Raw genomic sequence first — 14847 nt, forward strand, 5'->3', positions numbered from 1 at the left:
TTTAATAATGCACGCTTGTAATCTTCTGTTATATATTAAATTGTCAGTTTTATAAAATAATATTAGAGATTATGACATTATGGTCTGATAATGGAGCTCAAACTATTAAAGCTTCTTTAATATCTGATAGATTGTTTGGGACAATTTTTTTATCAATATTTGTTTTCCATATTTATATTAATGATGGATACATTTAAGTGAGTTTGTTTTCCTTAGCTCATATATATCCTTTAAACTCATTAAATTTACAAAATTTGTTAAGCGTTTGGCTGAAGATGTGATTCTCAGCTTTCAATCTGCAGTGGACTGTTTGTCTGATAAAATACAATTAAAATAACCAACCATTATGGCTTCACCTTTCATATAATAGGCTATAGTGTCTAAGTAATTTTTGTCATATTCAGCTCCAATCCCTGGAATCCAATAAGAGTTCATCAATGTATATAGTTTTCTCTTCCATGCAATTATAGCAATGCTTAATATACCATTTTCATCAACACAGGTATCTATTACTTTAGGCATTACTGGTATTTTCATCCACAAAATGAGGGTGCCTCTTTTATCTTGATAGCCCAAAAATACTAAAGCAAAATCTTTCTTTAATGAAAGTTTATTTACATCTTTATTAAGTAAATGTGTTTTCTGTAGAAATACCATTTGAGCTTTATGTAACTACAGATATTTAAAAAGATCCCCTCTCTTTACTGGATTATTCAATGCATTAATATTAATTGATATGAATTTAAAAATTAGGCATTTATACAAGAGAGAAAAAAAATACAAGCATAATGAAATCACATTTGTGTACAAAACTTATTCTGAACTTTATATATAACAATATGAAATCTTCAGCTATGGACAAAACATTTGAAACAAAAAATATATATATATAAATAATGATATAACACTAAATCATTTTACCTTGGAATAGCATATTCCTACTTTGTTGAAAAAGAACAAACTCCCTTTCAAACTTTCCATTAGACTAACAATGCTTAGCTCATGTTTTTGATTCGTATTAATGTGCCTCATAGTTTTAGTATGCATCATCTTTAAAAGCCTGCCAGTGAGTTATTAAGAATAAGAAAAGTTAAACAGGTGTTCAGAATGTTTATTATTAGTTGACTAACCTGAATATCTCTGCAATTATCTTTCCCTGTACCTCACATTATCTTCCTGGGCGACTATAGGGAGAAAGTCACTTGTTATTGCTATATTTATTAATTTAAAGGCCATATGATTTATATTTTTTTCTATTTTTTTCTTATGTGTAAAGTTGTTCATGGGATCATAAGTTCATATATTAGTACCACACTAATTGCCCGTGAGTACCATTCCAAGCTCAGCTAATTACCCCCCTGTGAGAATCAAACCCTGTACCTTGTGCCCACTATGCCATCCTCACACCCCTGTAGACATATTTATATTCTTTAACTATATACATATGTACTTATTCTGATCTCTTTCTATTTCTGTTTGTATACTATGTCTTGTACTATTACTATATTCCTATGTTTTATATTTTAGCTATAACCCTAGTGTGGAATATCATATAATAAAACATTTATATGTATCCTTTTATATTTAATGCTCTTTAAACTAGTACTACTGCTAGAATCAGTCTTATTTTCCTTAAATGTTATGTCTAATGGTATCTGAACCACTAAATCATTATGGGGGTATCCATATTCATCAAGGACACCCACACCTCAAGACTGGTGGCAACGCACGATGCATCGGAGACCATCCAGGTGCAATTAACCATAGGCAAGACTGCTCTGCAAATTGTAGCATGTTACAGGCCACCCTCACAAACTCAGGAACCTCACATGGCCTTCCTGAAAACACTAGAGGGGATAAATGTATCACCAAACACCATCATACTAGGTGACTTCAATTACCCTAATATAGACTGGGAACACTACTCAAGCCCAAACACCCTAGCCCAAAAGTTCCTGGAATTCATAAACTCAAATTCCATGGAACAACTAGTCACCATCCCTCCAAGAGGAGATAACATACTTGATCTCATCATCACGAACATGGGAGCACAATGTTCAACACCGGAAGTATACCCCTCACTGGTGAGATCAGATCACAAACTAATCTCGCTGGAGGTCCTCATCCCACCCCCACCTGAAATAAAAAAGACCACAGTAAAGAACTTCTCAAAAGCCGACTTCACACTTCTAAAGACTAGTGTGGTCTCCTTTAAGGCCCCAGAGCTGGCGGAAAACAGTACTCAAGCCGCTGAATCACTTACAAACACCTTCTACCAGCACCTGCAGGACTGCATGGATAAGGCAATCCCAAACAAAACAAAGACTCTTAGTACCAAAGGCAAGCGTCCAGTCTGGTGGACCCCAGCCATAAACAAACTCTACAATAAAGGAGGAAGCTACTACAAGATAGAGCAAAATCCTTAAAAGGTAAGACACCCTTGATCACTATAAGTAAAAACTAAGAGCTCTCATAAAATCATCCAAAGCAAATTTCGAGAGAAAAATAGCTAAAGACTCAAAAGACAATCATAAGGCCTTCTTTAGCTATGTTAGAAACCTAGGAGGAAACTCCCAGATATGCTCAGAACTAGTTCAAAATGATGTGAAGATTACTGATCCTACAGACATTGCCAACATACTGGCTGACAGGTTCAGTGCAAACTTCTCCCCTCCCCAAAAGGAGAGATATCTATACCAAATGATTGCAGCCTCCCAAACATCTCCAGCGCCCAAGTGAAAACTGCTCTCTCCAAACCAAAAACACAGCATCCATGGGACCTGATGGTGTCCCGGCTGTGTGCTCCACGAACTCAGTGAGGAATTAAACCCACAGCTAGGACAGCTGTTTAATCAAAGTCTTACCTCTGGATACACCCAGGAGTGGCACTGCAACTGTGGTCCCACTTCACAAAGGCGGTGCCTCCACCGACCCTGGAAATTACCGGCCCATTAGCTTGACAAGCCTTATCTGCAAAGCCATGGAGAGGATCATAATGGACCTCATAAATAAAGACATAGGGAATTTGCAGACTTTGGATCCAACCCAGTTTGGCTTTATCAAAGGCAGATCATGCCTTTTAAACTTGGTTGACTTCTTCGAAACAGTCACCAAAGCCATTGACGAGGAAAGGCAGTCCATACAGCCTACCTCGATCTGGCTAAGGCCTTCGATACAATACCCCACTCGGGTATCATTGAAAAACTCATCAGCTTAAATGTTAACCCATACATCACAAGATGGGTTGCAAACTGGCTGAGTGACAGAACCCACAGGGTCAGAGTTGCTGGCGCCATGTCAGACTCAAAGCCTGTCACAAGTGGTGTCCCACAGGGCTCAGTCCTGGGCCCATTCTTGTTTGGCATCTACTTTTCCGAAGTACAAGCAAACACAGGAGGGTTATGGCTGACAAAGTTTGCAGATGACTGCAAACTGGGCGCCATAGTAGAAAACACATCTGACACAGATATCCTTCAGAAGGGTCTCACAGAAATGGATAACTGGTGCCAGAGCCACGGCCTGAAGTTAAATGCCAAAAAATGCATAGTCATACCCTTTGGGAAAAACAAGGTTACCCCTAGCTACCAAATAGGTGGCAATCCACTGAGCACAGAAGAAGTTATCAGGGACCTGGGGACCCAGGTTGATAGTAGTCTGTCATTCGACACCCATGTAGCTAAAGTAGTTAGGAAGACCTTCTACATTGCCCACCTTTCTCATCTAGATCAAGGGAGGTCATAGTCTCCCTTTACTCATCACTCATCAGACCAATGATTGAGTACAATGCCCCATTCGGAATGTATCTGACCCGACACTTGCAGCAGCTGGAGAGGCCACAAAAGTTCCTCACCAAAAGGATAAAGGGTCTCAAAAATCTGTCCTATGCTGCCCGACTGAAAGAACTCCAGCTCTATTCAGTCGCTTACATGCTCAGAGGTGACCTTTGCCTAACATACAAGGCCATGACAAACCCAGATTTGATGAATATGCTTCACCTCAAAAATCTAGATCCATCAGAGCCACAAGGGCGGGAGACTTAAACCTCGACACGGCTATTAATAGGACGTGCTGGAGGGATAGATTCATCACCCAAAGACTCCCTATGCTGTGGAACAAAATCCCGGTACATGTGAGGCAGAGCACCTCGCTGGCCTTGTTCAAGAGAAATCTTGACCAATGGATGGGAGATCGCAGATATACCCCAGGGATTACCTCAGTGTCACTGCTCGACAGAGGCACAGCAAAATAATGGGTATAGTTCCCCATACTAAAGAGGTGGCGTAAGCCACAAAACGATGGGCTAGGCTTGTAAATGCCCTCGGGCAGATAGCCTAGTATGAACCTATGAACCTATGAACCTATGAACAAATATCTGAAAAATTTTCCCATTTAAGATGCAAACTTTCCATAATAAGTTGTTCTGAGATATTAAGTTTTATTTCATTAAAAAGACACAATAACAGAAAACACAACCCTATTTTTTATCAGAAGTGTCTTTCTATATTCTAGTATACAAACTATCCTCATGGTATACTCTAATTATTCAGAACTATTTAATAATTGTCACTGGTTTAGAATGCAATTCACTGTCTTTTGCTTATTATGTAACTTGTATTCATTGACATCTTAGCATATGATTCAAAATATTATGATCATTTGCTTTTAGACAAGAAGATGTACCATGGAGAGTTCTTAGTATTCTCAGAATGGCCGCAGCATCAATCACGAAAGTGCTCATGACTATAATTAAGCTGCTTGAAGCTGATTCTCATGACAAGGGTTTGCAAATGAACAGTCTATCGTTTAAAATTCATACAAAAATGTTCACAAGTGAATCCAAGCCACCTCTACTCCACGTACCAGTTCCTCAAACCCTTCCAAACCACTAAAAAAAACATAAACAATTTCAAAGTATGCTACCCACTATAAAGCTATTGTGTTTAAAGAATTAACATATAATTATTCTGTAAGCACTATTATATGAGATGTTTAATATGAAGCAGACTGACATGTTTTAAAGAAGACACAGCATATAAACTTGCATTGAAAGAATGACAGTTATGTGTGATCCAGGTTTAACTTGTAAAAGAGTCAATGTTACTTTAATTATTTGATTACTTTCCAATAATAATTTTTTATGTATGTAAGAAACTATATGTTTTATACTTTGTTTATAACATAGCATAACTTTCCTGCTTGCTATTGCATGTCAAGTATACTATTGGTAGCACACATTCAGAACTATGTAATAACTGAAAGTGGTTTGGAAAGCAATTCCCTGTCTTTTGTTTATTATCTAACTTGTATTCTTTGACATCTTAGCGTATGACCAAAATATTATGAGTATTTACTTTTAGACAAGAAGTAACCTGGACAGTTCTTAGAATTTTTGGGACTCCCTCAGTATCACAAAAGTGCTTGTGACTCCAAGTTGATTCAAGTTAGTCTTCATGATAAGGGCATGGAAATGAACAGTCCATCAGTTACAATTCACATAAGAAAGTTTGCAAATGCAAGCCACCTCTACATTACACATCAATCCCTCAAACCCCTCAAATCATTAAAAAACAACAAAAAACAGTTCAAGGTATTTAACCCCTAAAATGCTATTGTATTTAAATAAATAACATTTAATGATTCAGTAAGCACTATTGGTATGAAATGTTTAATATAAAGCAGACTGCCATTTTTTAAAGGAGATACAGCATATAAACTTGCATTAAAAGAATGACAGTTACAGTAGGTGTGATCCAGGTTTAACTTGCAAAAGTATAAATGCTACTGTAATTATTTCATATCATTAAAATAACTTTTATATATATATATATGTAAAAAGCTATATTTTTATACTTTGTTTATAACATAGCATATCTTTGCTGAGTGCTATTACATGTCAAGTATACTAACATAAGTACAGTACTGGACCATTTTAAGAACCCAGAATGTAACTTAACATGCCTCTTTAGTGCACTTTTCTGCAACTTGTATTATACTTAACAGTACATTACTAAGCTATGCCAATATATTAGAAAATGTGCCACCTAACATAAGTTTCATCATAATAATGATTAACTTTTAATAAAATGAATAGTTTAACCTTTTAAACTTTAAATGAAAATAAGTGGCTTTAATTTCATATACAGTTAAAAGAATCAAACTCCAACATTTTAAAAAGGGAACCAGTAACCATTTGAACTATGGAAAGAAAGAAATGATCTACCTTGTAAAAATAAATATTTAGCACTATTCATAAGTATTCAAGCACTTCTTTAAATTAATAGGAATTCATAACCATGAAATATATTGATTTTCATTTCCCCTTTCCCTGGAATTCATGAAGCTCAGCGCAAGGACAGGGTTAGCCTTGTGCTGACCGTGCGTCAGAGAGATGGTGCAGCAGCACCACATGCATTTTAATGAAGGTGCGCTGCCGTAATGGCTATGTGCATAGGAAACATGTACGAGTGCAGGGGGCATGTCCAAGCACTGCACAGAGGCGTGAACATGTTGGCTGCATACGCGCAACCTAAAATGCTGACTAGTACAGCCTGCCTCTAATAGTAATCACTCCTGTTAGTGTCCGTGGATAGTGAAATGTAAGCAAAGCATACAAGACATCATTGCGAACACCACAATAAGAAGTAAACACAAAGGCACGTAGCTGAATATTGAGTCCCTCGAACAAATGATATTTAAAACCCCATGCCCGTATTCCAGTGTAGTGTCGCTAGTTATACCAAGTGGAAGTAAAACGCATCGTGTCAGCGCACCGCCAATTGCTAAGCCTAGCCCAATGGTTTGGGTTACCACCTGTCCTACATTGTGAGGGACAGTCCCCATCTAGGCAGGTGTGTCCATACCAAAACCATTATAAATGTGAAATGTCCTGTGATAGTAGGACATAATTATGTCCCATATTTTATGTAACAGTCCCATACAATACGTATGTCCGTATATAAAATACCTATATGTTACAAGAAACAGAATAAGCAAGTAAATGAAACAGAATAAGCAACTACACTGCTACAACAATAAAAGCTTATATGTAGGCATAAAGCTAAAGTACTATCCTTTGTAATGACTGTGGGTATGTGTTGGCCTGTAAACACAGATGCGTGTCCTGAAAATGTCCCATCCAGGTCATATGAAAAGTTGGCAACCCTACCAATCGTCAAAGCATTCACCCAATATCTGCCCATTTGAGGTCCAAGTCATCCTTATCATGATGGCCCATAGGTGAACGGGTATTACCCAGGTCTACCTACCATGTCATGAAAGATAAGTATTTGCATGTACCTATATGCATGAAGTACAGCATGTGGATGATCAGAAATGCTAGCGTAGACCTCACAACCATATTGATCCCAGAGATATGTAATGTACACAATGTGTTCTGTTGACTGTGCCATGGGCCATCAACTAGAGAAGGGATGAATGGTGTCTGTGGAATATGGGGGTGGGGGGTGACGGGTAATGTAATAATTCGCCAAGGGGACACTGGGCTGGATGCACAATAGGTGAATTGGAGGTCTACGAGGGAGCAGTGGGTGAATCAGGAAGATAACCAAAGAACAAATATACACACCCACAATACAATCCCACAAACATGTGAACATTAAAAAGTGCAATACACATGTACAGAAATGTTACTGGCACATACCCACGTAATTGTCTGGCCTGAACTGAGCCATCCAACCCCAACACACCTGGATACATAATTGAATACCCATCATCCCCTTCACAGCACACCCCCCCTACCTGAATGTCTACCAAAACCACCCATACTCGGGCTGCTAGATAGGCGTGGCCATATCTGCACATAGCAACCCCTACACATATCTAGTAGGCAGTCTCACCCTAGGCAGTCTCAGGATTGCAAACTATGTATCCCTTGCATGTATAACCCTACCTTACAGCCATAAAGCAAAAAAGGTCATTGGTCCCTACAATTTTTGGATATTCCTCATGGGATATGTATCTGTTCTAAACATTAGACTTGGTGTCATGACACGATGTCCAGTCCTGTATACATCTGGACACAAGTTGTATGAGCAGTAGTTGTCCACAAGACTGCTCAGCCTCCAGCCGGTCCTGCAGAACCTATAACCTGGGATTAAACTCCTGACCATGATGCACGTCTCCCCATGTGCATTACCAGGAATATATACCTTACACATTCGTATAGTGGCAGTCTGATATAGGGTGCTTAAGGCGCTTTAAAGCAGACGTAAGTAGGATTACAACCTGCCCCACCTTGCGAGGGACAGTCCCTTTTTGAGCAGTTGTGTCCAGACCAAATATAATACAATGGCAAATGTCCTGTGATTGTAGGAAATATGTCCCATATTTCATGTAACAGTTGCATAAAACAGTTATTTCTGTATGAAAATACATAAAGTTACAAGGAACAGATTAAGCAACTAAACTGCTACAAGAATAAGCTTTCATTTAGGCAAATAAGTAAAGTTCTAACCTTTGTACTGACGGTTGGTATGTGTCAGCCTTTAAAATCTGATGTGTGTCCCAAAAATGCCCCACGTTGGCCATATGAAAAGAAGGCAACTCTAGACGTAAGCGGGTATGCAAGCATGTATGCGCAACGGTAAGTGGCGGTGATTCAACAGTATGGGAAATGTAAATAAGCATGTAGGTGTATTTGCATGTGTACGTACAGACTGATATATATATATATATATGTATATAAGAAGAATGAACATGGTCACAATATAGGAAATCCCCGTAATAGTGCTGTTATATATCAGGATGGCCATAGGTGAGCACACCTCTGCATCCCCAACCACAGGTAGGACGCTAAACGTGGAACAATCTCCCCGTGCTAAGTCTGACTTTCAACTAGGTACAGGCAGTCCCAGTCCTCAGTTGGACAAGCCTAAACCTGGATGACCATATGAACACCCTGACAGTCGAAGACACGTATGTGCCAGGACTAAAGGCTTAGGAGGTCTGAATATCCTCGGAGTGAGTCAACATGTGGCACGGGTCCAGAGCAGTAGGGAATAGGTAATGGCACATGTGTAGTAGTGCGGTTTTCCCAAAAGGAAAATGGATGCCTGCTGTGTAAGTGAAGTGATGAGGCATGTGTTTGGGTAACTATGCACTACAGGTATACATATAAATGAAGAAGAACACCAATAGTGTAGTGGTTAGAGCATCCGCCTAACGAAAAGCCATTCACGGTTCAAGGTCGACAAAAGCACATATCATTTTCCTTGTGGAATGAATGTTGCTCTGCTGTTAGGCCAACATTTAAACATGTAAAAGTGAACATGCGTATCGCATGGGACTATTAACCAGATCCTTTCAATCAAAGTGGTATTGTCATAATATATAAGGCACAAATAAGTGGCAGTAAACATATATATATATATATGTATATATATATATATATATATATATATATATATATATATATATATATTTACACACACACACACACACACACACACACATATGTGTGTGTGTGTATAGATATATATCTACATACATGAGAAATATATATATATATATATATATATATATATATATATATATATATATATATATATAGATAGATAGATATAAAGAATGGGCATTTTAACAATAAAGCATACATAAGGGATGTGAAGGGAATCAAGAGCAACTATGGTATTATATAGTGCTGTCAGTGTATATCATAAAAAGCTGCCTAGGAGTGAGCAGAGCACCACTACTCACACCACAGGCAGGGTTTTACCAGTGGGAGTAACATAGTTGAAATGCTAAGTCTACTTTACACACAGACGGAATGTAGTCCCATGCTGGGACTTCCAAAAATTGGAAAGCACAAATGGCTGTATTCCATAACCCCAGGAAAGGCACGTATGTGCAAATATACATGGCGAGAGACCCTGTGAATACATGTGGTGAGACAGAATGTGTGTAGGGCCCCAAAAGCTCTGTAGAGGGCAATGTGTAAAGGTGTGTCATGGCTGCCATAACAAGTGGATAATGGATGTTACGCGTGTAAATGTAATACAGTTGGGGGTGGAGGAACTATGGGTATGCAATTATGGATCCAGGCGTGCCAGGGTTGGATTGGCCAGTTCTAACGGACTGCCCCGTGGGGGTCAGCTAGGTCGTAATTGCATTTCAATGTTATTCTATCCACCTGTACCTGACTGCATGACCTCATATATGTATTTAGTAACACATTATGTAACCTTCGTAACCATGTTGTATGTATTTCCATTGCATTATGCAAACCTTTGTAACCATATTGCTTATTGGAGCTTTTCTCCCCGGGCCTCCACTGAAAATGGGCACACCTCTGGCCCAGTGGACTTCCCCGGTAATCAAACTGAAATAAATAAATAAATAAATAAATAAATAATAGGTATAAATGCATACTCACATGCAGACAACAATATATGTTGAAGTACAAATTCTGTAACACATGCATTCCATTTGTTGACATAAATAATAGGAATGTGCCCATACAAACATCGACAGTAGATGGAATAATAGGCTGTGCAGAAAAGTGACGGGTCGAATCACACTATCACATTCCAGTTACCATCGGTAATCTGTACATGAACATATAGGGACAACTGTCCGCTGTATAACGTGCTACATACCGATTGCAAGATAACTGCAGTGTGTCGGTGTTATAATGAATAAGGCAATAGTATGCTGGTGAAGCATATAAACACCATTACACATGTGTAATTGCGTATGAGCGGGGAATGTATTGACACACTGATGTGTGTGTGTATATATATATATATATATATATATATATATATATATATATATAAAATCATATATATGGATATGTGTGTATAGACATATATATATATATATATATATATATATATATATATATATATATATATATATATATATATATAAATATATATATACACACACACACACACACACACACACACACAAATATATATATATATATATATATATATATATATATATATATATATATATATATATGACAGCAAGATATGAATATACATGTATGAATAAATATGCAGATATATCTGTATATATTAATGTAAATATATATATACATATATATATATATATATATATATATATATATATATATGTTACAGTAAATATAAACATGTATATTCCTAGGCTATGTTACAGCAGTTATGGGTAACATGTTTAGACCGAGCATATGTTGGTGGGAGGTCCACTCAACAAACGTCTACCTCCCACTCCCCCCAGCTAGGCCAGTGAGACGTAAAGACATGCAATAAAGGTAAATACAACACAGCTTCCCAGACCACCGGCAGGAAACTACCAGTGGGAGAGATCTACAAGGTCTACACTTTAAACATGAACAGCGACGTCCCTTGCGGGACACCAAAAATTTGGTACATCCAACCAATGGGGGTAACACTATTATGACCAGGATGTAGCTGTACACGGAAGAGTAGGTTGTGCAAGCCTGATAACACATGGGTTGACACAACGTACGACATGTGTCCCGACATGGGGAGAGTGGGCAGTGTGTAGGGGTGTGTTCATATCCCACCTGCGTCCATTTGTGCCCGCAGTAAGGATGAGTGCTGTAGAATAGTGGCAGGTGGGGGAACTATGGGTATGCCATTATGGGGCTAGGCATGCAGGTGTTGGCTGGCAGACACGTATTAGGACCACCCCGTGGGTGTAAATAATATTCCGATGTGTGTATAGCAGACGCCCATACCTCCCAAACCTTAAGAGCACATCTACTGGACAGTCCTTAAACCATTGGGGGAACACACAGGGACCATATCATGGAACTGTCCCCGATTACCTGGGACGTCCGTGATTACGAATCAGAATCTAACACAGTCCCAACTAAACCCACCTAGAACTAGGGATATTTGGAGGAAAGGTGGTGGACTACACGTAATGAATAATGACAACATGTAAGATTCCTAAACAGCATGTACCTCAGACAATGATGTACGAATACATATGTGCTCTGTGTCCATCAATTTGTCAGCTTAATAGCACCAACCTTCTAAATGTGTCCCTGAGGTCGTTATGCAGTGTTCCTGATTCAGTGTTCATTCTTCCCCATTAATATGAGAGGTCTGATAGTGAGAGAAAGCGCATGTTACGCCGACTACCTTAGAAATTTGATAGAATAATAAAGTTGGGGTTATCACCTGTCCACCTTTGTGAGGGACACTCCCCTTTGGGCAGTTGTGTCCTGCATAATAACTGTAATTAAGGCAAATGTCCAGTGATTTAGGGCAAAGATTACCGATATTGTCTGTAGTAGTTGCATAAAACAATTATGTTCCTCTGAAACACCTAAATGTTATAGGTAACAGTATAAGCAACTATAATGTTACAAGAGTAACCTTTTATTTAGGCAAAACAGTGAGAAACTCCCCTTTATACCGGCTGTGGGTGTGTTGCCCTGCAAAGTCTGATGTCTCTACATACAGGTCCTATAGGGTTGCCACCTTTCCAAATGGCCAGAGTGGCACATGTTCTGTAGAAATGTCAGACATCCTAGGACAAAACATACCTACAGCCATGCATAGTGCAAGATTACACTTATCTGCACAAATAAAAGCTTAATCTAGTTGCATTTGAATTGCTTATGCTACTTCACATAACATATAAAAGTGTCATATATAAAATAACTGTTGTATGCAATTATTAATGAAACATAGAATATAATAATATCCAGTAATCTGGACATGTGCTATGTCTTGAATATTTTCACAGTGTCCCTTGCAAAGTGAGATAGGTGGTAACCCTAAAGTCCTACCTTGGCTATTTGAAAAGGTGGCAAACCTATAATAGGTATGTGGTAGCATGACCCATCCGCCGGATGTGGCTACCACAACCCAACTACTTGTCTGTAATGCAGGGTCTCGGTTCCCATGTATCAGCCAGATGGGAGCAGAGTGTATGCGGAACACACAAATATGATTAATTCACTGGACAGGCCCCTGATTCCGTACAGTCGAACGCCATGCCGTCGCCTAATGGGCAGCCATTCCTGATACTGTAGGTATGTAGTCCGATGTGACAGGCATCACAAGGTGAGAGCAGACTGTAAGAGGAACACACAAATATGAATGATTCACCGGACAGGCCACTGATTCTGTACAGTCGAATGCCATGCCGTCGCCTAATGGGCAGCCATTCCCAATACTGTAGTCAGGAGTGGCCTTAGGTCAACTGGTGCCCTAGGCAGAGGGCACAATGGCACCCCCTACCACACCACCCAGTGCCCCCATCCTCATCTACCTACACCAAGTAAATACTGGTAAAGTTCCCCCACTAAAGCGGCGCCCTAGGCAGCCACTTAGTTGGCCTATGCCTAAGGCTGGCTATGACTGTAGTCATGTAGTCCGATGTGATAGGCATCACAAGGTGGGAGCAGATTGTAAAAGAAACACACAAATATGAATGATTCACCGGACAGGCCGCTGATTCCGTACAGTCGAATGCCATGCTGTCACCTAATAGGCAGCCATTCCCTATACTGTATTCATGTATTCCGACGTAATAGGCATCACAAGGTGAGAGCACATTGTATGAGGTACACAGAAATATGATTGTGTCACTGGACAGGCCGCTGATTCTGTACAGTCAAAAGCGATGCCGTCACCTAATGGGCAGCCCATCCCGATACTGTAGTCATGTAGTCCAATGTAATAGGCATCACAAGGTAAGATTGTGGTCCTCGCTCATACCCAGGGGTGTGAGTGACAGATGCAAGCACCAATGTTGGTGCATTGGCAAGTGCGGGATAGAGCGGGTGTAAGCGTGTTTGGCTACCAGTATGCGAGTATTGCACTGGTTAAGCTATGTAGAGGCTAATTGAGCATAAGAGGCTGTAACCAGAGGATATCATACAGTGCAGTCATTCAACACTATAGGAATGTATCCCATCATGTAGATGTACATGTGAGTGTTTATGTTCAGCATATAGGTACATACATATATAGAGATGTATCAGAAACACACCATGTGGCAACAAAGCATTCCAAAAGAATGAAATGGGAAACGCCAGGGATGCCTGTATTATGTAGTGGTGTTGCTCTATGTGATCACAAGACTCTCTCAGACAGACATGTGTCAGTCATACACGCAAATAGTTGTACATTGGCTGTATACATCACTCTGTGCATGTAATGTACATTAACACAACAGTACCTGTCCAATCATTATGTGTGAACAGTACTCTTGCAATATGCTGTGTGCAACATCATCATCATGATAAATGTAAATGGGGTAACCATAGAGGGACCAGTAGTGTTTTTTGTACAATGGGGTCATCCTCCTCACATGTACCTGGACCATGTAGGAGTGATGTGCATACCAGGATCATGCGTCTGAGGGACAGGGGTGAGGATAACAGTAGTATGTTATGATGCATATTACAAGGGTTTCATGTGTCCAGTGGGCGTGTATGTAATGGACAGCTATGTATAGGGTAGATGGTGTCCTAGGAGCTGAATGGCCTTATGTGTCCGTAGGTGAGGCTCAGATGTTGGGGAAGGAGTGTAGGTATGGCCGTGGAGGATAGGTAGGAGCACAGAAATGACAGCATAGAGGGTTGGTATATGACACATGTGGGGGGGATACACCCTGGATGGGGATGGGTCTTCGACATTCAAAAGCCCATGGGAACAGTGGGACAGAGGTCCCCAGCCATGGGCAACTGCCACTGCACCTACACAGCTGCAAAGGAGGCAGTGCTGGGGGCTGTCCAGGAGGGGCAGCATCCCCTGTAAATGTGACACTCCACCATTGAACTGGCATATCTGGCTTCGTAACCCCTTAGGGAGCCACCAACGCAACATGTCCGGGACCGCACAACAGCAGATATGTACC

Source organism: Protopterus annectens, chromosome 4.part0 (assembly GCF_019279795.1).
Source record: "Protopterus annectens isolate FY-2018-M chromosome 4.part0, PAN1.0, whole genome shotgun sequence".
NCBI classification, from domain to species: domain Eukaryota; kingdom Metazoa; phylum Chordata; order Ceratodontiformes; family Protopteridae; genus Protopterus; species Protopterus annectens.